Source organism: Vipera berus (assembly GCF_964194415.1).
Source record: "Vipera berus genome assembly, chromosome: 3".
NCBI lineage: Eukaryota > Metazoa > Chordata > Lepidosauria > Squamata > Viperidae > Vipera > Vipera berus.
The window spans coordinates 132,138,624-132,162,890 of record NC_138204.1 but is presented as its reverse complement, the minus strand read 5'-3'; the positions used below and the strand labels follow the sequence as shown (position 1 = coordinate 132,162,890).

Genomic DNA, 24,267 nt, shown 5'->3' with positions numbered 1-24,267 from the left:
TAAGTATCAGAATTTTCCTCATGATTTTCAGATGAAGAACGGATTTGGGTTTCTAATTTTTACAAACTTTTCTAGAAATGGTAAAATGTTTTTAATTAACTGATTTGTCAAAATGCCATGTAAACTTTGTTCTGTTTCTGTTAAATCTTATTCTTGGTCCATCTGAGCCAAAGATACAGTGTGAAATATCCAATATCATCTGTGGCCTGGTCATGGATTGACTACTGCAATGCACTCTACATGGGGCTGCCTTGGAAGCCTACCAGAGTCTTCAATGGGTCCAAATATGGCAGCACAAGCAGTATGCCTTAATATGCTGATGTAACATCTCTGCTTTTTGAGATGATCTGAGCACTGGTTGTCAGTTTGTTTTCAAGGTGCTGCTTGCTATCTATAAGCCCTACATGGCATAGGACAGTGATGGCGAACCTTTTAGACACCGAGTGCCTAAAACCCGCCCCACCCACCCCCACTGCACCTCCATCCCCTCTGCCTGCCCGCAGGGCTACCTACCGCCTCCACGGCCCGCCACAGCAGATCGCCCAGGCGACCCTGCAGCGCCATGGCGGCTCCGCCCGCACCCCGCAACATCATCTGTGAGCAACGGGGTGCGAGGGCGGAGTCTTGTCCCTGCTGCCTGGCTGCCATGTCCTTGGCTGCGCTGGTCCGCACAGGCTGCGCTGCTCTGCACAGGCTGCGCCCTAGGGCAACTCGGGGGGGGCTGATGATGGGGCCGTGGGGGGAGGCGGGGCTGGGGCGACGGTGTGCATGCCCACAGAGAGAGCTCTGTGTGCCGCCTCTGGCACGCATGCCATAGGTTCGCCACCACTGGCATAGGACCAGGTTACTTGAAGAACTTCCTGTCTCCCATATGATCTTCCCAGCCGATCTAGTCTGGGAGGATTAATGTGCTCTGGATTCCTCCAGTTAAACATTGTCATCTGTTGGAACCCCAGAAACGCCCCTTCTGTGTGCAGTACCTCTGGGATGAGGTTACCCTGAAATCCTTGCCCTTCCGGTGTTTCAAAAGGCCCTGAAGAACTGGCTCTTCACCCAGGCCTTTGGCAAGGGTGATTGAAGCCTTTTCTTCTTTGCTCCATCCACTTTAATCATTTCTGCCAATTTTCCTTGTTTTAAAATGTTTTAGCAGTTTGCAAACCGTCCAGAGCCGCTAGGACTCAGGAAGCATATAAATTTAATAATAATATTATTATTATTATTATTATTATTATTATTATTATTATTATTATTATTATTATTATTATTATTATTATTATTATTATTATTATTATTATTATTATTATATTGTCCTATGATTCAGAAGGGTGTTAGTTTACAGTTTCAGATTTCCTTCTTTTTAAGAAGTTCCAGCTAAAATGCTAAGGGGCCCTTGCTTCAGTGAAAGTTAGTCTGGGTAAAACACTTGGTGAATTTTCTTTGGCCAAATTCTTTTAATAACGAATTATAGTAATAGACACATCTAGATGGGGAACAAAAATTATCGCCTCTATGTGACCCTTTACTTTTATCTCTCATTAGCAAGATAAGCAAGATTACTGAATTGCTAAATTTTGGTCTGCTCAAGAGTTTTTAATCACTCGTGATACAATCACATAGAATATGTTAGGCCAAGAGAAAATGCAGAGCCAAAGTTGTCTAGGATGATTCATAGCTGTAAGGATATTTGATGAAAAGGATGTTCTCTGATTGCCTAAATTAACACCTGTAACTGTTGTAACAAACTGGCTTTTGATGAATAGAAGGATGTACCTGCTGCAAAATAGATAGCAATGCGAAAATAGCAATTTTTGGTCCCACACTCAGTTTATATAACCTTATTTAGTTATCTGTAATTTATACACTGCTCAGTTCCAAAATTGTTTTGAGTATATTACTATAATCATAAAGCAAATAGAGAGAATAGGAAACCAACCAACCCAGTAATAGTTGGTTTTCTAAACGTTGAAACATCAGAGAAAACAATATTAACAGCAATAATGACCTGCCTCAGAGAGGAGACTCACCATAGTGGCTCAGGAATTCTGGGAGTTGAAGTCCACGAGTTATAAAAGAGCCAAGGTTGCCTACCCCTGCACCATACCAGGAATCCCCAGAGGCTTTCCAAAAGAACCAGGTATTGGCATCTTTCCTGGTTACCGGTAGATATCAACCTTTCAAGGTAGACCACATTGGGAAACCAGGATTATGAATGCTAATACAGATAGTCCTCGACTTACGTCCACAATTGAACCCAAAATTTCTGTTGTTAAATGAGACATTTGTTGAGTGAGTTTTGCCCCATTTTTATGACCTTTCTTGCCACAGTTGTTAAGTGAATCATCGCAGTTGATAAGTTAGCAATACGGTTGTTAAGTGCATCTGGCTTCCCCATGGACTTTGCTTGTCACAAGGTCACAAAAAGGGATCACATGACCCCCGGGACACAGCAACGGTCATAAATATGAACCAATTGCCAAGCATCTGAATTTTGATCACATGATCATGGGGATGCGGCAAAGGCCGTGTGTGTGAAAAGTGGTCATAAGTCACTTTTTTCAGTGCCATTGTAACTTTGAATGGTCACTAAATGAACTGTTGTAAGTCGAGGACTACCTGGAACTACTTTTATTATCAGGTTATAGTAACAGACTCTTGAAGATCTGAATGCGCCTGCCCCCTCCCTCCCTTTCTCTTCCCGAGAACTCCAGAGGGTCAAGTCTGAGACTTTCAAATTTTACTTCTCAAATTACATTTCTGATTTGGACTTAATTTTTTTTTAACACTGTTGCCTTGATTGTGAGCCTGCCTGCTGTTCCTCAAGTTCATTCTTGACTTCCCATTGCAGTAGGGCCAGTACTGACCCAGAGCACTATTCCAAAGATAGGCACCTGCAGAAAGAACATCTTCAAATTGCCACATTGAAAATGGCAGTCATTCAACAGAAGGATACAAGAAGTGCCTTCCTCAATAATTCTTATGGGATAGGCAGAAGCTCCAGGAAGTAAAGAACTCGCATACATCTGAAGGCTGTCTAAACTTTTTTTTAAAAAAAAAATAGTATTTAAAAATACTTTGTATGCATGTGTATGGTGATTGAATGAAGGTTCGGGCTTTCAGAAGCTGTCATCTGGTTTTATCTTCTTTATTTAACGTACTGGTGAAGACAGTTCTTGTTCAGCTTCATTTTAATTTGTCTTTCAATTTCTGGGCACAGCTCTGCTAATGCTGTAGTTTTAAAATGTCTATATGTGTGCATGGATGTACTTTTTTTATACCAAAAATATATTGGATTTATTTGCTTATTTAAAATCAGTTTATTAAAGTTTACAAATACAAACGTAAAAGAGTAATACAAAGAACATGGAAAAATAAAAGAGCAAAAAGAAGAGCCTAATGCTGGGAAAGATCGAGGGCAATAGAAGAAGGGGACGACAGAGAATGAGGTGGCTGGATGGAGTCACTGAAGCAGTAGGCGTGAGCTTAAATGGACTCCAGAAGATGGCAGAGGACAGGAAAGCCTGGAGGAACATTGTCCATAGGGTCGCGATGGGTCGGACACGACTTCGCAGCTAACAACAACAACAATATATATATATATATATATATATATATATATATATATATATATATATATATATATATATATATATATATATATATATATATATATATATATATATATATATATATGATGACTCCCCCCTCCTTCCAGACAAGTATAAATATTTTCATCTTCTCTAGTATTTCAGTAAAAAAAATCTTCCCATATCTCATCCCTTATCAGTTATCAAATTGTAAAGATTTATCATTCAGTCCTAATCAGCAAAGGTCTATTAAGAGCTGTAATAATTACATTCTTGGTAATTGATGTGAAGATCCTGAAGAGGGCAGTAAAGTCTATCAAATATAATGTACGCTGTTTGATGTAGGGAATAATATATAGGTTTTTATGAAATTCCATATTTGGCATATTCTCAGTCTTCTTGAGAAGCAGATAGCTAGATGATAGACAAACAGACATAATACACACATACAAAATACATTTATTTCAGTCTACAATTCTTGTTTAACTTACTCTTATTCTATTTTATTTTCCATAAAACTGGATTATAAATAATTTCACTGATGCCTAAGACTGTAAAAGGATCACAGTTTAAGTATTGGATCTTTCACTTCTTCATACCTTTCAAACTTTGATTTTTTTTATTACAACTTGTAATTGTAATTCTTCTATTTATATGCTATAAGAATAAATAGTTTTAAACAATGGGAAAAGAAGAAAATACCGTACATTATGAGTTTTGAGAGACAGTTTGATGTAGTGGGTTAAGTCACCAGGCAAGAAACTGGGAGACCATGAGTTCTGGTCCCACCTTAAGCATAAAGCCAGCTGACTGACCTTGAGCCAGTCACTCTTTCTTAGCTCTAGAAAGAAGGCAATGGCAAACTACATCTGAATCTGCAGGGACTAGGCATGAAGTCATTAGGTGTCAACCCTGATTTGAAGGTAGAAAACAAAAACATAGGAGTTGGCTTTATTCATTTTGCATAAAGGTAAACAAAATTAATTTTATTAATATTTCAAATTGTCATCCAGCAATAGTATAAGTAAGAAAAGAGTGCAAAATTGAAGACTGCGAAGGTCAGAAGGGTTTTGTCAGCATAGTCATTGCTGGAGAATAAAGCATTAACTTCCTGCCTTTTGCTTGTAGCCTGGCATGCTAAACAATTATTTATAAAACACGAGCTTGTGTTACAAAACACTCTTTACAGAAGGCACAGCATCCGGGTTATAATGATACTAGAGGGTGTGTTTTCCATCAGAACACTTGATTAGTTGCTAACTTTGGCAGGAATGTCCTGGCACAAGTTTATCACAGCATGTGAATGCTTCAGCAAAAAAACATGTTTATTTTCTTTCACAATTTTCTGCTTAAAGCCTGACCTCATGCAGTCTTCTATTATGCATGAAAATAAACTGTTGCAACATAATTTTCTGTGAACTGGGTTTCTCAAGTAAACAGAGACATAGTTTGTTTATGTACCAAAAATCAGGGAATGTTTAAATAGTAAAATATTTCTGGCATATTCTGTATGACCATTGATGCCCTTAATCATATAGCAACTCTGTCCATGTTTAAGTCATTGGCCATATTTCTGAAGGACCTATTGGGCATGATAGAATTTACCTGAGACAAATTCTGTTGTGTAGAAAATAATGTGTGACTTTTATAATTACCACTGAGTATGATCAGTCATTTCATTTTATAATAAATATGCTATATGCCAGCCAAACTTGTATACTGGCATATTACAACAGTTACATATTTATGTTCCCAAATATAGCTCATTTTCTTTTAAGTATTTATATCATATTAACTAAGTTTTTAGTTCTTACATACAATGTTCTTGAAGGGAAGGAAAATAATTTGTTTCATTATTATACAATTAACTTTGGGAACATTTTCAGGGAAGTTTTGTGAAATGAAAAAAAAAGAATTTTCTTTAATTGTTCCACATAATCCAGTGGGGGAAAGTGTTAAAGCAAGCATTTTTCAAATGTTAGGAGAAAAAATAATTTCTCTCCGTATTCCTATTCCTTTCTTTTCTCATATGTAATGTAAGAAATGTTATAGACACCACCAAAAAGGTAACTTTTTTTTTGAAGTGTACAACAATACAGACAACTGACACATTACTTCTTAGCAATATGCGGTTTAGGCTTGGATTCAGATTTCTGCAAAAATCAGTTTCTCTGGTTTCATAATATTCTTTCATTCACATAGGTAAAATATATAAAGTCTTAGATTTTGTCTGCTTTTAAGGTGCAAAATTTTTATGCAGGTTTTTAAAGGTAAGAATGAGGAAAGCATAAGAATAATTGTGTATGGGTGTGTTCTGAACCAGCCCTCTTCTCGCAACCCCTAATTAAAAGAAGAGTCTGGAAAGCGTCCAAGGCTAAAAGGCTTCTGCCAAGATTTAATTACGCAGTTAACAAAAACACAAGAGCTTGTCTTCTCAAGCGGAAAAGTTGCTTTCAGCAACCAGCCCCTCCCCAAACACTTCTTTTATAGAGAGCTCAGGGCGTGGTCTCCCTGTGCCTCCTCCCGAGGAGTCCCATAGTCTTTCTTTGTTTGTCCCTGCTCGTCTGCCTCCTGCGTCGGGCGTCCTTGAACAGGGCCAGCTGTGGGTCATCATCCTCCGCACTCTCGGGCTCACACAGCTGAGAAGAGGTCCCCGGCTGAGGACTCTGCAAAGCCTCCAAATCATCATCAGCCGGTTCGTTTCCCTCCTCCCCCACATCTGAGTCCTCCGATACATCAGAGCCGGCTGTCGGACCCACAGGCTGGCCCTGAGTCACAACAGGGTGTTCCTTTCTTTTCTCAAATGATTTAAGACAATGAAAACCCAAAATAGTATTGTCAAGCTTTTTATTTTTGTACAGAAATACAAAAACATAATTATGCAACATCAAAGTAATGTACATAAAGGTAAAGGTTCCCCCGCACATGCGTGCTAGTCGTTTCCAACTCTAGGGGCTGGTGCTCATCTCTGTTTCAAAGCCGAATAGCCAGCGCTTGTCCAAGGACGTCTCCATGGTCATGTGGCCGGCATGACTAGACGCCAAAGGCGCACGGAACGCTGTTACCTTCCCACCGTAGTGGTCCCTATTTTTCTACTTGCATTTTTACGTGCTTTCGAACTGCTAGGTTGGCAGAAGCTGGGACGAGTAACAGGCGCTCACTCTGTTACGCGGCACTCGGGATTCGACCCGCCAAACTGCCGATCTTCTGATCAACAAGCTCAGCGTCCTAACCCACTGAGCTACCACGTCCCTTCTTATTGTACATAAGAACAATATTAAAGCCAGTAACAACTTTAAAAGGCTAAATTTTAAAAAATGAACATTGATTATCTTCCTGAAAGCAGAAAAATTGGAGAGTTAGATATGTTTCACTATAATTTTACAGTGATGGAAGAGAAATCTTCTTGTGTTCTTAACAAGCTGTTTTCAAAAGGGCCTCTCATGCACATGAAGGTAATTACACAACAAAAAAACAAAAGATGTAGTTCCTCATATAATCAGATTCTAAGATGTTCAGGATTTTAAAATTAAGACCACTATCACAAATATTGGTGACAGTTTCTTGTCTTTTTGCTAAGTTTAAGTGTTAAGACCTTTGGGTTTTGTTTAGATGTTACAATGTTATAACTAGAGGATCTGGTTAGCAGCTTAACTTAATTACTGCCAAAAGTAATTCTTCATAGAATATATTATGGCAGTCAATATAATCATGGCTTTGTTTACTACTGCCATATAAGAATGGCTTTATTACAGTTGGTATTGCACTCACTGTACAGAAAAAGGCCTCCGAGGCCAGAACAGGCCTCCGGAGGCCCGCAAAAGTGTCCCCCAGCCTCCTTTCTGGGCGGCAGCAACCCAGAAAAGGGCTCTGACACCTGGATCGGGTCTCCAGTGGCCCACGGAAGCATCCTCAGCCTCCTTTCCAGTGCCAGCAGCCCGGAAAAGGCCTCTGATGCCTGGATTGGGCCTCTGGAGAATCCGTGTAAGCATCCCCAGCCTCCTTTCCATGTGTCAGTGGCCCGGAAAATGCCTCTGATTCCCAGATTGGGCCTCCAGAGACCCACGGAAACATCCCCAGGCTTCCTTTCCGGGCAGCAGCGGCTCAGAAAAGACCTCTGACACCTGGATCGGGCCTTCGGAGGCCCACAGAAGCCTCCCCTGGCTTCCATGCCATTCTCTGTTGCAGAGAACCGCGGCCTAAACTACCGTGAGATCATGCAAGATCAGTGGCGTGAGATCTCACACCACTGATCTCATGCCACTGATCGCATAATCTTACGTTACTTTAGGCCTCCATTCTCTGTTATCGCACTGAAGGCCTGGAACAGCCAAGAAAGGAAACCCCAGGGGGAAAGGGAGGGAATAGGTTGAATGTTGCAGTGCAACTGCAGTCGTTCGTAAGGGTGAACAACTGCCGTGGTGCGGCAACATTTGTAATTTTGGGGCTTTTGTGTAAACACTAAAGGGCTCTTAGCGCATAACTTCGAACATTCACTAAGGGAACGCTCGTAACTTGAGGATTACCTGTACTTATATGTATTATCTTTTTTGCAATTGAGTTGATTACATGACTATTCATGTCATGTTCCTCTATTATATATATCTTATTATTGCATAGGTTTAGCTAACTTTTCTTTAAAGAACACATATGATTCTGTCCATTCATACTGCTGTTGATATAGCACTTAGGAATCACCAGCATAAATCTGTTTTTTAAAAAAGTGTTTCACAGAGCAGGTCTAATTAAAAAAATTTTTTTAAAATCCCATTTATATCCTGCCCTTCTCCGAAGACTCAGGGCGGCTTACAATCTAAGAAGCACAAATCAATGTGCTTAGCAATAGCCTTCATTCTATGTATATGCCTGCTTATTAGGGCTTTCACACACCCCCAAGCGGCATTATTACAAAGTCAGCTTAATTGCCCCCAACAATCTGGCTCCTCATTTTACCTACCTCGGAAGGATGGAAGGCTGAGTCAACCTTGAGCCTGGTGGGACTCGAACCTGCCCTAATTGCAGGCAGCCAACACATTGCAAGACACAAAACAACTATTGTTTTTTAACATTCATTGGCTACATCTCCCAGTCTGAAAATAAAAAGGCCCAACCTGATAAAGTAATTTTATCAGTTTTATTTACCGTATATACTTGAGTATAAGCCGAATTTTTCAGCCCACTTTTTGGGCTGAAAAATTCCACTTCGGCTTATACTCCAGTCAACAAAAAAAACTTACCGAGGACTTGTGCGCGGCCGAGGCTTTGGTGCTTCCGGGATCGCGCGCACCTCTCCCAAGCCACTGCCGTCCGAGACCTGCCGAAGTTTGGGGAGGTTTGGGGAGGTGCGCGCGCACCTCCCCAAACCTCCCCAAACGGCAGGTCTCCGTTCCTCCGCGCCCTGCCTGCCTGCTTCTTTCCGCAGCGGAAAGAAGCAGGCAGGCAGGGCGCGGAGGAACGGAGACCTGCCGACATTTGGGGAGGTTTGGGCGCCTTCCCAAACCTCGGCAGGTCTCCGTTCCTCCTGCCGACGTTTGGGGAGGTTTGGGCGCCTCCCCAAACCTCGGCAGGTCTCCGTTCCTCCTGCCGACGTTTGGGGAGGTTTGGGCGCCTCCCCAAACCTCCCCAGGTCTCCGTTCCTCCGCGCAGACCTGCCGACGTTTGGGGAGGTTTGGGCACCTCCCCAGGTCTCCGTTCCTCCTGCCGACGTTTGGGGAGGTTTGGGCACTTCCCCAAACCTCCCCAGGTCTCCGTTCCTCCACGCAGACCTGCCGACGTTTGGGGAGGTTTGGGCGCCTCCCCAAACGTCGGCAGGTCTCCGTTCCTCCTGCTGACGTTTGGGGAGGTTTGGGCGCCTCCCCAAACCTCCCCAGGTTTCCGTTCCTCCGCGCAGACCTGCCGAAGTTTGGGGAGGTTTGGGCGCCTCCCCAAACCTCCCCAAACGTTGGCAGGTCTCCGTTCCTCCTGCCGACGTTTGGGGAGGTTTGGTCGCCTCCCCAAACCTCCCCCGGTCTCCGTTCCTCCGCACAGACCTGCCGACGTTTGGGGAGGTTTGGGCGCCTCCCCAAACCTCCCCAGGTCTCCGTTCCTCCGCGCAGACCTGCCGACGTTTGGGGAGGTTTGGGCGCCTCCCCAAACCTCCCCAAACGTCGGCAGGTCTCCGTTCCTCCTGCCGACGTTTGGGGAGGTTTGGGCACCTCCCCAAACCTCCCCAGGTCTCCGTTCCTCCGCGCAGACCTGCCGACGTTTGGGAAGGTTTGGGAACCTCCCCAAACGTCGCGCAGACCTGCCGACGTTTGGGGAGGCGCCCAAACCTTCCCAAACGTCGGCAGGTCTGCGCGGAGGAACGGAGACCTGGGGAGGTTTGGGGAGGCGCCCAAACCTCCCCAAACTTCGGCAGGAGGAACGGAGACCTGCCGACGTTTGGGGAGGTTTGGGGAGGCGCCCAAACCTCCCCAAACGTCGGCAGGTCTGTGCGGAGGAACGGAGACCTGGGGAGGTTTGGGGAGGTGCCCAAACCTCCCCAAACGTCGGCAGGAGGAACGGAGACCTGCCGACGTTTGGGGAGGTTTGGGGAGGCGCCCAAACCTTCCCAAACGTCGGCAGGTCTGCGCGGAGGAACGGAGACCTGGGGAGGTTTGGGGAGGCGCCCAAACCTCCCCAAACGTCGGCAGGAGGAACGGAGACCTGCCGAGGTTTGGGGAGGCGCCCAAACCTTCCCAAACGTCGGCAGGTCTGCACGGAGGAACGGAGACCTGGGGAGGTTTGGGGAGGCGCCCAAACCTCCCCAAACGTCGGCAGGAGGAACGGAAACCTGGGGAGGTTTGGGGAGGCGCCCAAACCTCCCCAAACGTCGGCAGGTCTGCGCGGAGGAACGGAGACCTGGGGAGGTTTGGGGAGGCGCCCAAACCTCCCCAAACGTCGGCAGGTCTGCGCGGAGGAACGGAGACCTGGGGAGGTTTGGGGAGGCGCCCAAACCTCCCCAAATGTCGGCAGGAGGAACGGAGACCTGCCGACGTTTGGGGAGGTTTGGGGAGGCGCCCAAACCTCCCCAAACGTCGGCAGGTCTGTGCGGAGGAACGGAGACCTGGGGAGGTTTGGGGAGGTGCCCAAACCTCCCCAAACGTCGGCAGGAGGAACGGAGACCTGCCGACGTTTGGGGAGGTTTGGGGAGGCGCCGAAACCTCCCCAAACGTCGGCAGGTCTGCGCGGAGGAACGGAGACCTGGGGAGGTTTGGGGAGGTGCCCAAACCTCCCCAAACGTCGGCAGGAGGAACGGAGACCTGGGGAGTTTTGGGGAGGCGCCCAAACCTCCCCAAACGTCGGCAGGTCTGCGCGGAGGAACGGAGACCTGGGGAGGTTTGGGGAGGCGCCCAAACCTCCCCAAACGTCGGCAGGTCTGCGCGGAGGAACGGAGACCTGGGGAGGTTTGGGGAGGCGCCCAAACCTCCCCAAACGTCGGCAGGAGGAACGGAGACCTGCCGACGTTTGGGGAGGTTTGGGGAGGCGCCCAAACCTCCCCAAACGTCGGCAGGAGGAACGGAGACCTGCCGACGTTTGGGGAGGCGCCCAAACCTCCCCAAACGTCGGCAGGTCTGCGCGGAGGAACGGAGACCTGCCGACGTTTGGTGAGGTGCGCGCGCACCTCCCCAAACTTCGGCAGGTCTCCGGACGGCGGCGGCTTGGGAGAGGTGCGCGTGATCCTGGAAGCACCGAAGCCTCGGCCGCGCGCAAGTCCTCGGTAAGCTCGGTAAGCTCCGGGCGGTCACTTGCTGAGGGAAGGGGGGGCGACTGGAGCGGGCGTGTTTCCTCGCCTGCTGGGTGCCGCGATTTGCCCGGGGAACGCGCGGGCCCCGAATGGCAGCGTGGAGCGAGGAAGCGGACAGCCAGGGCTTCCCCGAGAGCCGCGGCCACACAGGGTATTCCTGTGTATTCAGGCTTGCAAAATGGCGGATCGAGCCTCTGCTGGCGGCAGAGGCTTGCAGAGCGCGGATCCAGCCTCCGCCGTCGGCGGAGGCTTGCAGAACGGCGGATCGGCTTATACTCGAGTCAACAACTTTTCCCAGTTTTTGGGGGTGAAATTGGGGGTCTCGGCTTATACTCGAGTCGGCTTATACTCAAGTATATACGGTAGTAATAAAACTAAACAGCTGTAGCTAATTGCGTTTTTCCCATCGTTATGAAGCATTTTTAATTTTTATTTTTTTAAAAGTCTCTGGTCTAAGCAAAAGGACTATCAGGATAAATCCTAATATTCTTTTTACTTAGCAAGATAAAAAAAAAGTGTTTGCTTCTTTTTGTTTGTGTCTTTCTGGACTGCTGCTAACTAAAAGAAAAAGAGGTACTGCTGGACATGAGCATGCAGAGATAGACACCAGGCTCAGCAAACCAGCCCTGATTAATATAGAAAGTTTGTGTTTTTAAGTATATTGATGATAACTTTATTGATGATGATAACTTTATTGTCACTTTGAATGTACACCAATCGGCATACATCAAAATGAAATTTCATTGCATACAGCTCTCAAAGGGTCACCACCTCCGATATATACTCCTTGTTCGTGGCCCGCTCAAATTTCACATTGTCCATTTTAGTCTCTAGGGAGTGAACGATGGCAAACAGGACAGATGGAAATGGGGCTCCATGTGGATTAGCCCTCAAGTTAGCTTGTATTCCGACAACCTCGCCTTCTTTCCTTTTTCTGATCCTGACTCTTCCACCTTTTCCTTTAAGAGGCCTTGCTTCTTTTCACCCCTGGAGCATGCTGCCACCGCCACCAACTCCTCCAAAAGCCTCTCTCTCTTCCTCTGGGCCTGCTGACAGCCTCATCCAGTTCCTTCGCTCCATAAGCTCCAGGTCCTCTCTGCCTCCTCTGGAAACAGCCCTGATTTGCAATACAATCCATCACTAGGCCAGCAGTCAGATCTTGCTGCTGGTAGAACAAATTCAAACAGTGCCAACGACTTTTAACAGTCTCACCAACAGTTCCAAAACAACTAGAAACTCGCCATGCCAGCAAAGATGGTTGGTCGTATGTCGTATGTTACCTTAGTTCCACCATGTTGCTCAAACACATTAAAATCTTCCTGATCATGTGGCCTATACTAGCCCTTAATATCCCTCCCAAAACTATTTGCCTTCAAGAGCCAATGCAGCCGCAGCCATTCCAGGCGCCACCATCTTAGGTCTTAAGTATATCCTGAAACTCAGCCTTAACAGGTCACAAGAACAGGCACAGAGTATATATACACGTACCACCAAATTGTAGCATTTCATTGTCTGCTTGCCAGAGTGGGTCATAATAAAATCCATTTATCTCATGGCAGTTTTTAAAAGAAAGAAAGTTATAACTTACCAAGCCAGCTTAGCTTGCAGGAGTGCAGATATTAGCAAACTATTTCTTTTCTTTTCTTTTCTTTTTTTGCCAAGCTATGCATTTAACTGCTGCTGCTTCTAAATAATCCAGTTCCACATCACCCATTCCACATAAACTAATAGCAGTGACAAATGTGATTGTCCCTTCTGCTTCACAGGGGTGGAAGGAAAAAAAACGTTTGAAAAAAGGAACCCAGTCACAACCCCCCCAAACAGCCCCAATCACAGTGCTCTGAGCAGTTGAAATGCTTGCAGTGATGCCAGTTGAAACAGCCTGGTTTTGTATCACATTTGACATGCGTGAAACAGATGTTTCAAGCGTTTTGCACATCCATGTCCCTGATGGTCATTCTTTAAAAAAAAACAACAGAAAATTAAATAAAGAACCCATAAGAGTTTCACAGAAATATTCATATGAACTTCATCAATTTTAAGATGCTATAAACATTTCTAATCTAAGTCGCTTCCTACCAATTAACAAGCAGGCAATTATTTGCCATAGAATTTTTTGGTTGCTGGAAACTATTTTAAAGAGAGGAAAATCTAATTCACTTGTCTAGTTCGATGATATAACAAATGAACTATTTTTCTACCTTCTTCACTTTTTGCTTGTTTTTGTTTGGGGAGCCTTTTTTTAAAAAAATAAACATGCTAGCTAAATAAATTATCCTTATAAAAATTCCCAACTCTTCGTTTTATTTTCTTACTGTCTTCAATAAATATGCCCAGCAAAGCTAATTGTGGATCTGTTTTGATTTTGTAATTGTTGATTTTACTCATTACTGTTCAGTACTAAATTCCAGATTTCTCTAATCCTTAGGCAACTAGTTGTCATTTTAATAAAGCGGAGATTCCCTAAATTTAGAAACTGTAAAACAAGATAAATTGTTAAAAGCTGGAACTTCTTCCACTTTTATGTACAAGCTGAGGCTGTTATAGGCATCTTCTCATAGGAGTAATAACAGTTCTATCTGAATTAGATACAATTATATGTCATTATTACTACAGACAAGAAAATCAGTTCCCATGAACCTATTTAGCAATATTCATCTATTAATAAATCATTATTACGATTTATTTTCTTGTTTGTCTGATAAAGCATTTTTAAAGCAGGCGTTGTCAATTTCTGATATACTCCATCCGGGGGCGAGTTACCTCCATTAATTCTTGATTAACAGGAAGAAAAAAAATATTGCACCAATTTTTTTTGGGAGCTTAGTGTACTTCAAGAGAGACGAAACCAAAGAAACAGAGGGGTTGAAAAGAAAGATGACACAATCCTTTGTCCTGGCAAAATATATTTTTCTGTTAAATCAAATTGTTGTGAAGAGATTATTGAAGTTAATAATACATAGAGCATGGTTGTCCAACCTTTTAGCTTGCACTGGGCCTCACTGAAAGAAAAGGAATTGTGTCGGGCTGCATGAAATATGTGATGTAGTTTTAAAATATTAAATCACATAATACTATTAAAAGTTTACGAACTTATGAGGCCATTTTGCTGGCTGTCCAGAGCTGCCCGTGGGCTGCGGGTTGGACATAGCTGCAATAGAATGTAAAGAATATAAAATCTCCAATAATAATGTATTGATTCTAATAATACATTTTTCTAAATAGAAAATATAGTGCTATTAAAATATGTTCACATGACCCGTGAACAACAATTTATTTTGTAAAACATGAAATAGATACATTTGTATTATTTATTTCTTTGTTTCAATAAAAAGTTTTGAAAATAATTGATTTTGCCAAATTGTTAAATAAGTTCTATATTTTATCTGATCAGCTATCCATTTGGCATATTTGTTTAAATTAGACATCTGAAACAGTTATATTTAACGGACTCTTATGATATCCTTTTGTGTTGACCTATCTCTGTCCTTTATTCCCCTATCAACAGCAAGCTGTATTACTTTTAAAGTTGCATGTGGACATTTTACTCAGAACTTTACCCACTCTATATGCATGAAAACAAAGGCAGAGTGGGAAAGTTTATCTAATAAATAAAAAGGCAAAGTTAGTTCAATTTAATGAACTAAATAAAGTACAGTCAAAATGTAAGGATCCACTGAATAAATACAGATAATAAATTGGTTATTTCTCCTTTCCTGGCATCTAAATACCTAGTTATGTGAAATCATCTATGTCCCTTCATTTGCCTAGCAGAAAGAGAGCGTGAAGACCTGCCACTGAAACACCACTTTCCTATTAATGACTTTCTAGTATTTTTTTTTAAATCCAAATATTTGTCTATGAACTTTGCTTTTCATGCAGACTTTGCCAAGCTGGTTTGGAATTTGAATCCAAGAATGCAGTCATAATTTGTTATGCTGTATATTTAATTCAGTTCGATTCCAACTGACTCTGGGTACTTCACAAATAATAATATTGAAACCATACAAACCAATGTTATTCCTTGGCGTACAGAATGTATGTCTATTCCCATTTAATAGTACTGAGCATTTGTTCTTAGTTCCTAGTGTAATCTGAGTCTCTTATAGGGAAGCTGAATGAACTGAAAATAAACAAAGCTCTGTAACAGCATAAATAATAAGTATGATTATATAGCAATACTAGTTCCTGACACAGGTTTTTAATTCAGAAATAGAGATGGGGATTGTTTTTACTCTGGGGTGCCCCTGACCTTTTTGGATGGGCACTTCTTTATCAGAAGAAAAAGAGCACACCATACCCTTGTTCATTTTCTTATCATTCAAATTATAAGTGACTGCTGTCCTGTATTATTAAGCTGATCCTCATCAGTCAGCAAAAGAGATTTCAGCTTATAGCAACAAGAAATAAACCTGGTTTTTCTTAAAACAGCTCAAATCTATACTAAATGTTTAGAAGGCAAGCTTTCCATGTGAGGACAAGAAAGCATTCTATTGCTTAATGCTACAGAATTGCTTTGTTTATCTCTCTGTTGGAAGACAGACAAAATTATTTCTAAGCTGTACTCTGTATTGAGTTCTGAAATTCTCTGAAGCACTATAGAGAGCAACCTAATACATGTATCAGCTGAGACATTTGCAGTGTGGATTTCTGGTGATAGTAAAATTGTGCTTGCTACTAGTATCCTAACAGTATACACATATAGTCACACACATAGTCTTCAAGTTGATTCCCTCATGTTTTAATCTTCTTTCTTGGCACTCTTTTCTATCAAAGGCTCTGACGGTCTCTTAATCTTAACAAACGCATGCAGTACAGAAAACAAAATTTCATAATAGTCCAGCATTATAAAATATCCAGAATATTTGAAAGTGTAGTAAGTCAAATGTTGAAACCATATTTCAAGGAGCTGAGTCTAGAACTATAGTGCTTTAAAAAAAAAACAATGTTTGTTTTAGTAGAAATAGATGAAGCAATGCTTTGGCAAGTTGATGTGATATAGGCTTCGGGTTTCTGTAGATGCCCAGGGCTCAAGCAAATTAGAATTTAAGTCTGAAAATTTACAATATGGAAAGTATCCAAAGAAGTGAAATGGATGAATATACCATTAAATGTTAAAAAAAAGTTGTTAAAAGTATACAGTATTTATACAGTACTGCAGTGCCAGAGATACTGATCTTAATCTAACTCAGGGGTGTCAAACTCAATTTCATTGAGGGCCGCATCAGCATTGCGGTTGCCCTCAGGGGGCCGGGTGGGTGTGGCTAAAGTGCGTATGGCCTACTGGGTGGGCATGGCCAGCTCTACATCGTTCGCATCAAGGGTGCCTATGGGGGCCTGGGCAGGAGTGGGACAGATCTGAGGGTCTCTGGCAGGAGGAGGATCTCTGGGCCAGGGCCAAGGCAGTGGGGGCCATTCCCTCACTGTTTCCAGGATGGCTTCGCGGGCCGCATGAAACCACTTCACGGGCCAGATCTGCCCCCCGGGCCTTGTGTTTGACATGTCTGATCTAACTAGAGGAATCCATAGCTGAATTAATAGAGTTCACGCATCACCCCAGTTGAACACAGTAGCTAGTTCTGAGTTGAAAAAGCTGGTACCTTATGGAGTCTTTGGGTGGGATCCCTCCAGCTTCTATAGAATTCACTATGTCAGTTGCCAGCTCTCGCATCAGCAGGAACTACTTTATCACATGACTTCCTTTTTCTCTCAATGGATCCAATTAGAAAATATAAATTTCTCACTGTAAACAAACATCTCTACTGCCACTTTTAACAACTAATGAACATACTCAGCCAATATTGCACACATATGTAGATAACAACAATCACTTTACATAATAGCATGTTGAACTCAAAGGCATGGTGCAGTACATTTCAAACACCCAGTACAGGTAGTTAGTTCTCTGTTTAAGAATGAGTTTTGTTCCCAAGGTCTGTCCTTAAGCCAAATGTCTTTGCAAGCCAGAACGGTATTATTGTATAATAACCTTGTAATGAACTTAATCCATTGTGTATTTAACACCAATTTTGCTACAGCAGGCTCCATTCTTAACTCTGGATCATCCTGTAACTGTGGTATTTTTAAGCCTAAGGCTTGCTGTATGTATTCAAACCATCTGGTTTTTCCCTCCTTCTTGGTAATAGTACAGTCTGCCATAGATGCCCGTGTAAGTCTGACTGACCTCTTAGCTGATTGATCCCTCTTGAAACTGCTGGATTGTCTGAATCCATTCTGCTCCTCTTCTTTTGGACCACAATATTTTGGACCACATGGCTTAGGCCCGGGATATTTGCAGGACCGTCTGCTGCCGGGGACGACTTCCCATCGCCCAGTGCACTCACACAGAGAGGGCCTCCTCAGGGTGCCGTCGGCCAGACAATGTCGGCTGGCGAGCCCCAGGGGGAGGGCCTTCTCTGTGGGAGCACCAGCCCTTTGGAACCAACTCCCCCTTGAGCTTCGGATGGCCCTGGACCTCCGGTCCTTTCGCCGCAACCTCAAAACTTTCCTCTTCCATCAGGCTGACCTGGATTGATGATGGGTTTTTAAATATGTTTTAATTTTTAACTGTGTAGTTAATTTATTTTGGGGCTGTTATTTAATTCTTTTTTAATTTTTGTATTGTTGTTTTTTATTGTTGTTAGCCGCCCTGAGTCCTTCGGGAGATAGGGCGGCATATAAGTCCCAAAAATAAATAAATAAATAAAATATTCCCTCAAGGGACACAAACTGTGGGCAGCTATTAAGTGAAAACTACCGGCCTCATTTTGTTCCTCATTGGGCTAGCATGCCAGCCCAGGCACCCTTCTAAGCTGCTGTCTCCCTTGTAGATGAAGGAAGCTATGCCAGCAGGGCACAGTGCAGTTGGTGAAAAAAGCCATCAGCCTTCTCCCTTTTACTCTTTCTCCATGAATAGTCTTTCCCTGTTTTCTCTCTCACCCCCTTAAGCTACCTCTTAATTTAATTTAATTTACGCGGTGGCTCAGTGGGTTAGGACGCTGAGCTTGTCGATCAGAAGATCAGCAGTTTGGGGGGTCAAATCCCGAGTGCCGTGTAACAGAGCGAGCGCCTGTTACTCGTCCCAGCTTCTGCCAACCTAGCAGTTCGAAAGCACGTAAAAATGCAAGTAGAAAAATAGGGACCACTACGGTGGGAAGGTAGCAGCGTTCCGTGCGCCTCTGGTGTCTAGTCATGCCGGCCACTTGACCACGGAGACGTCCTCGGACAAGCGCTGGCTCTTCGGCTTTGAAATGGAGATGAGCACCGGCCCCTAGAGTTGGAAACGACTAGCACACATGTGCGGGGGAACCTTTACCTTTTTTAATTTACTAATGTTGGATATTTTTTCCTCCTTGTTTTAAAGTCTGGTTATTATTTCTTTTGTCTCTTTAAGCTGCTTCTTAATTCATACTATTTTTTTTAATCCCATTTATATCCCGCCCTTCTCCGAAGACTCAGGGCGGCTTACAATTCCTTTTCTTTCTCCTCTTCTTGGCCATTGCTTCCAAGCTGACTTTTATTTCTCTCCCTTTTCTCCATATGGATGTGACTATGTCCAGTCTGCCAGTTCCCAATGGCATCCTACTCCCATAGTGCCCTAAATGGGTCCATTTCTCAAATTCTAAGTTTCATTGTTCTCTATTCCTTCAGGAAAGTCTCCCCCTCCCTTCCAGAGAGTTTCTTGCAGGCTCCATATTGTCTACTGAAAATCCCCTTATCTCCTTCCATGATCTTTATTTGCCTTGGCATCTGTGGAACGTGGTTCTTCTTCTTATGACTTCTTCCACTACAGACCTGTACAACCAGATTCCTAGCACCGAAGTTAATTTCCTTGATTTCCCATAGAAAATCCCCACTAAAGGGATTTTGCACCAGGCTTGTTCATATCCCAATTCTGTTGCAGCTTTCTTCATTTCATTTACTAATTATATCTGCCAAGCGCCCAGTTATTTACAAAGATTATAATATACTACAACCTCTTTTTTGTGTGTTTGTTTTTGTTTTGGCTACTCCTTGGCTAAGTGTTGAGACTAGGTGATGGGATTTTGTGTTGGCCATCTGCCATGGTAGATAAATCTTAAATCAGACAGACAGTCACATGAAAAGAAAAAGCCACCGTGTTAGGAAATTGCTTTCTTTGCTTTTAATTCTCATAACTCTGAATGATGTATTAAGTTGCTGAGGCAACAAGGAAGTAGTTTTTAATTGGGAAAAAATGTAGCATTGGCCATTCATTTTTCCTAGCATTGAACTTGTATCTAATGAGTTCAGCAATGGCACTAAGAGAGATAACTAGCTGGGACTGGATTGTTTACTCTGCAAAAAAAACACACAACGAATAGACATTATTTTTCTTTTATTTATAGAGTTAGCAATATGAAAGTCATGTCTGACTCATAGTTAGGCAAGTAGAAGTTAATGACTGGGTAGTGTTCTTTCTCATGTGACCATAAAAGTATGGGCTTCTGGACGCTGCTTGCAGCCTTACAGCCTGTCAGTCTTTGGAATTAGGAGTGACCTGTTTATTCACTGAATTAGCCAATCAGAACAGTCCTGGGTGAACTTCATTCAAGACAAGCAGACACTTTGTAAATGTGTAAATATACCTCCTATCAGAGAGACTTAAGAGGAGCTTGCAAAGGAAACTTGTAGAGTGGATTTCTTCATCCTGAAATCTTTGCTTGGGCTTTGGGATTGATACTTCTGACACAATATATATATAGGGATGTCGGAAAGTGAAGATCCTGTTCAGACCGAGAGGTAGTGTAATTTTACCTTTTGAAAATTGTTTCCTTTAATAAATCAGCATCGGCTGACTGTTAACCATGACCCTATAGATAAATTTCATTATCTGTGTAGAAATTAATCCAACACTGTTACATGACGGTGCCAGTACAAAAATAACATAGTTTGTTGAATAGGAAATGACTAAGATGATGACATTACGTGCTCTAACGTGTAAAAAGAAAAAAAATCACAGTCATCCTCATCCTTTTCTGAAGCTACAGTCATAGAAAACTTGAAATGTTAGATATACAGATAATCCTAGTGTGGTTCGCTATTGATAGACACATAACTTACTACTACTAAACTGCTTCTTTGAGAAATATTTGTGGAATACTTCATATTAGAATTTAAATCAACAGGTCGTGACAGATTTTTAAGGCTTTGAGTTGAAGGATATTAGAAAATAACTCATTTTTCTTTGGATTAGAATCACCATTTGGAAATAGAACTTGATTTTTAACTAACCAACTAGCCACTATTTGGAATTATTAATTATTAACTGTCTGTGCTGGGGAGATTTAGAGACTGTTGATATGCAAGGATATATAGGTGCTGATAAAGTCATCTAATCAGATTTTCTATTAGCCAAAATTAAAATACTACTCCAGCTAATACGAACAGCCATATGTCTTTAACATTCTATTGATCTTATATTACTGTATTGTATTATTAAGTATTATTGTATTGTATTATAGTATTATAAAATGTACATAAATAATTGAACTTAACTGAGCCTAGCATTATAAGATGTAATTGCAAAATATATCTGACTCAGTTTAGGTTATGAACTATTTTTTATAAATACACATATTTTGATGTCACTATAGACATTTTAATGATTACAGATAGCCCTCACTTAACAACTGTAATTGGGATTGGGATTTCTGTCGCTAAGCAACACAGTTGTAAAGCACACAGTTGTAAAGCACAATATCACGTGACCATGATGCTTAGTGACAGAATTCCAGCACTTCCAGTTGCCATCATTAAGCAAATTTCCCCCATGTCATTAAACAAGGACACTGTGCAGTTGCCATTTGCAATCCTCTGCTGTCTTCCCCACTAACTTTGCTTGTGAGAAGCCAGCAAAGGATGCAAATGGTGATTGCATCACAGCAGGATGCCACAGCATAATTGGGAGCCAGGCAATGAGTGCCCAGATTGTGATCACATGATCAGGGGGATGCTGCAGTCAACATAAGTGTAGGAACTGCTTGTAAGTACTATTTATTCAGCACTGTCTTTAGGTTCAGGTGGAAGCTGAATGAGTGGTCATTAAGCAAGAACCACATGTACTTTAATTATTAGCATTTCAGATGAGTCCAGTTTGCTCCCATGCCTTCTAATAAGAACACAGAATACAAAACAATACTTGCTGCATCAGATATACTTAATGTATTCTTGATATTCCTGTCCTGATCATGAGAAATGAATTGGATATCCAGATGTGTTGGTTATTAGGACAGGCTGATGGTGTAAGTTACCACTTATTTACATAAGTAACATTATAGGGTGACTATATTATTTTTCCTGAAATTCCCATTTCTCCTTTTACTCATTTTTCATATAAAACAGTTCAGTGAAATTGAGCAGAATGAGTACAGTGAAGAGATCTACATTTGCCTCCTTTTCCTCCTGACTGTGCTTTTATATGCTATTTATATTATTGAGGATATCTGCCTCAGTTTCACCAGCGTTTTTACATTTCAAGCGCAGTCAGGTCCAGCTAGAATGTTAAGTTAATGATACATAAAAAAACATACATGATGTGGCTACATCATGTATGTTTTTTCACTGGCAAGGGTGTAAAAAAATCATTTATGGAAATTAAGACATAGTAAATATTCAGGATTGTGATGCTTCCCTTGCTAGCCTGGAAACTTCTGCTAGCACAGAAAACAATGGCTGAATCTGCAAAGAACTTTCAAGATTATATACATGAGGAAAATATGAGAAAAAACCAGTAAGGTAGTCCTCAACTTATTTGTTTAGTGACCGTTTGAAGTTACAACCGCATTGAAAAAAGTAACTTGTGACCTTTTTTCACACTTACGACTTTTGTAGCATCCACATGGTCACGTGATCAAAATTCAGACACTTGGCAATTGGCATACATTTATGACAGATGCAGTGTCTCAGTCACGTGATGACCTTTTGTGACCTTCAGAGAAGCAAAGTCTGGGAAGGCCATATTAACAGACATTTTACTAACTTAACAACTTCAGTGATTCACTTAAGAACTGTGACAGGAAAGGTCATAAAATGGGACAAAACTCACTTATCAACTTGTCTTGCTTAACAACAGAAATTTTGGTCTCAATTGTGGTTGTAAGTTGAGAACTATCAATATACATGATGCATATAGCAGGGATGATTCTTCCTCAGCTTTTTAAGGATCATGGTCAGTTACCTGCTATATACAGTATGCAGTACCAAATGGGAAACATTACAGGACATTGCGGGACCATAGATTAGAGTGATTTTTTTAAAAAAAAATTTCTGGGGATGACAAAGTAGATGTCTTTTATATTATGCAGACTTGCCCATATACAGTAGTCACCTGAAATCAAGTTCAATTCAAAAGGTACCCATATATGTAGGTGGTTTAAAAGTTCATTAGATGCACAGTAGGATATTATACACACACACACTTCCGTTAGCAGAAACATTTTTCTATAAGAAACATGAACTTTAATCTAGGCAAAAAATTGAAAAAATGATTGAAAGGTTCTGTAATATGTCAGTGTTCTTTCTAATTTCCATGTATCTGATCTCTTTTCAAGCAATTCTAGTAGCTTAAATTATATACCGTATTTTCCAGCGTATAAGACGACTGGGTGTATAAGACGACCCCCCAACTTTTGAGATGATTTTCATGGGTTAAAAAGTCATCTTATACGCTGGAAAATACGGTAATTATCAAATGAATTTTTAGTTGCTTTCACATTTAAGAAATATTAATAGCCCATTCACTACCAGAATTTTCTTATGTAAAATTTTGATTGTCATCATGGAGAAATATGACTCAAAAACATTTAGGATATTTATTGGCAATGTTGCAAACCTTACACTGCTTTCCTGGAACTTGAACAAGCAGTTTTGTGCTGTAACTTGACTCGTATGTACATTTGGTTGACTCTTAAGTCCAATTTAGCTTCAGCATTTCTTCTGAGACAACCTAAACTCTAACTCTGGACTTACCTGGCATTTGTGGCTAAATTATCACTACCATTGTAGTTAATATGCATTTGTTCCTTCAATAAAAGCACTCTTGTTTTCTTTTCCAATAAAGACAATAGCGAATTGGGTATTGGACCACTTTGTTATCAGGGCTTTTTTTCTCATAAAACGCTCAGAACGGAGTTCCGGCACCTTTTTTGATGGAACCTTGTAGGGTAGGCAAGGTGGGTTGTATGACATGTGTGAGTTCCGGCACCTTTTTCTTTTACAAAAAAAGCACTGGTTATAGTAGTTTCATTCCTACTTGCAGGAACAATATCAGGTTCATAGAGGGTATCCACACCCTAGTAGCTGTGCTATAGCAAACTACAAGGCACAATTAGTTCCAGTGGTGTTTAGTATCTATATGAAACTGCCAGGAAAAGTCAAGGATTTTGGAACTGAGTGTCACCTATATGTTGATACCATTCATGTCTACTTCTCCATAGCATCTGCATTGGGAGAGGTTGTGCAGGTACTTATATAGTACTTAGGGAGTTAATTTGTTCCAAATGGGTTAGATTGTGTGTGTGTGTGGGGGGGTGTTTTTACAGTCATCACTCTTATTGGAAGCCTGAGACCTTTGTAGCCTATTGACAGGGTCAGTCATATTACAAATGGATATAAATTGGTAACTTCCTATTTACATTGTTTTACCATTGCATCTTTGTTGAAGCAATTTCACTGGTTGCTGATTAGCCACCAGGCAACATTCAAGTTTTTTGTTTATGACATCCTAATCACTAAACAGCTTGGGATCATGTGAGCCTGTCAAATCTCCTTTGCTGTTAATAGATTTTGTCATTCATTGAGATCATTGGGAGAAGTCCTGCCAAGGTAAAGAGTCAACAATAACAAACCCTTTCTTTGGTAACAATTTCATGCACTTCTAACAAAACCTCTGACCAATAT

General features: G+C 41.9%; 1 protein-coding gene across 2 annotated transcripts in view; it reads left to right on the top strand.

The window, feature by feature from the left end:
• Nucleotides 1-24,267, top strand: part of RETREG1 (reticulophagy regulator 1) — a 53,258-nt gene that overhangs the window by 8,840 nt on the left and 20,151 nt on the right. The gene's annotated exons all lie outside the window — the stretch shown is intronic.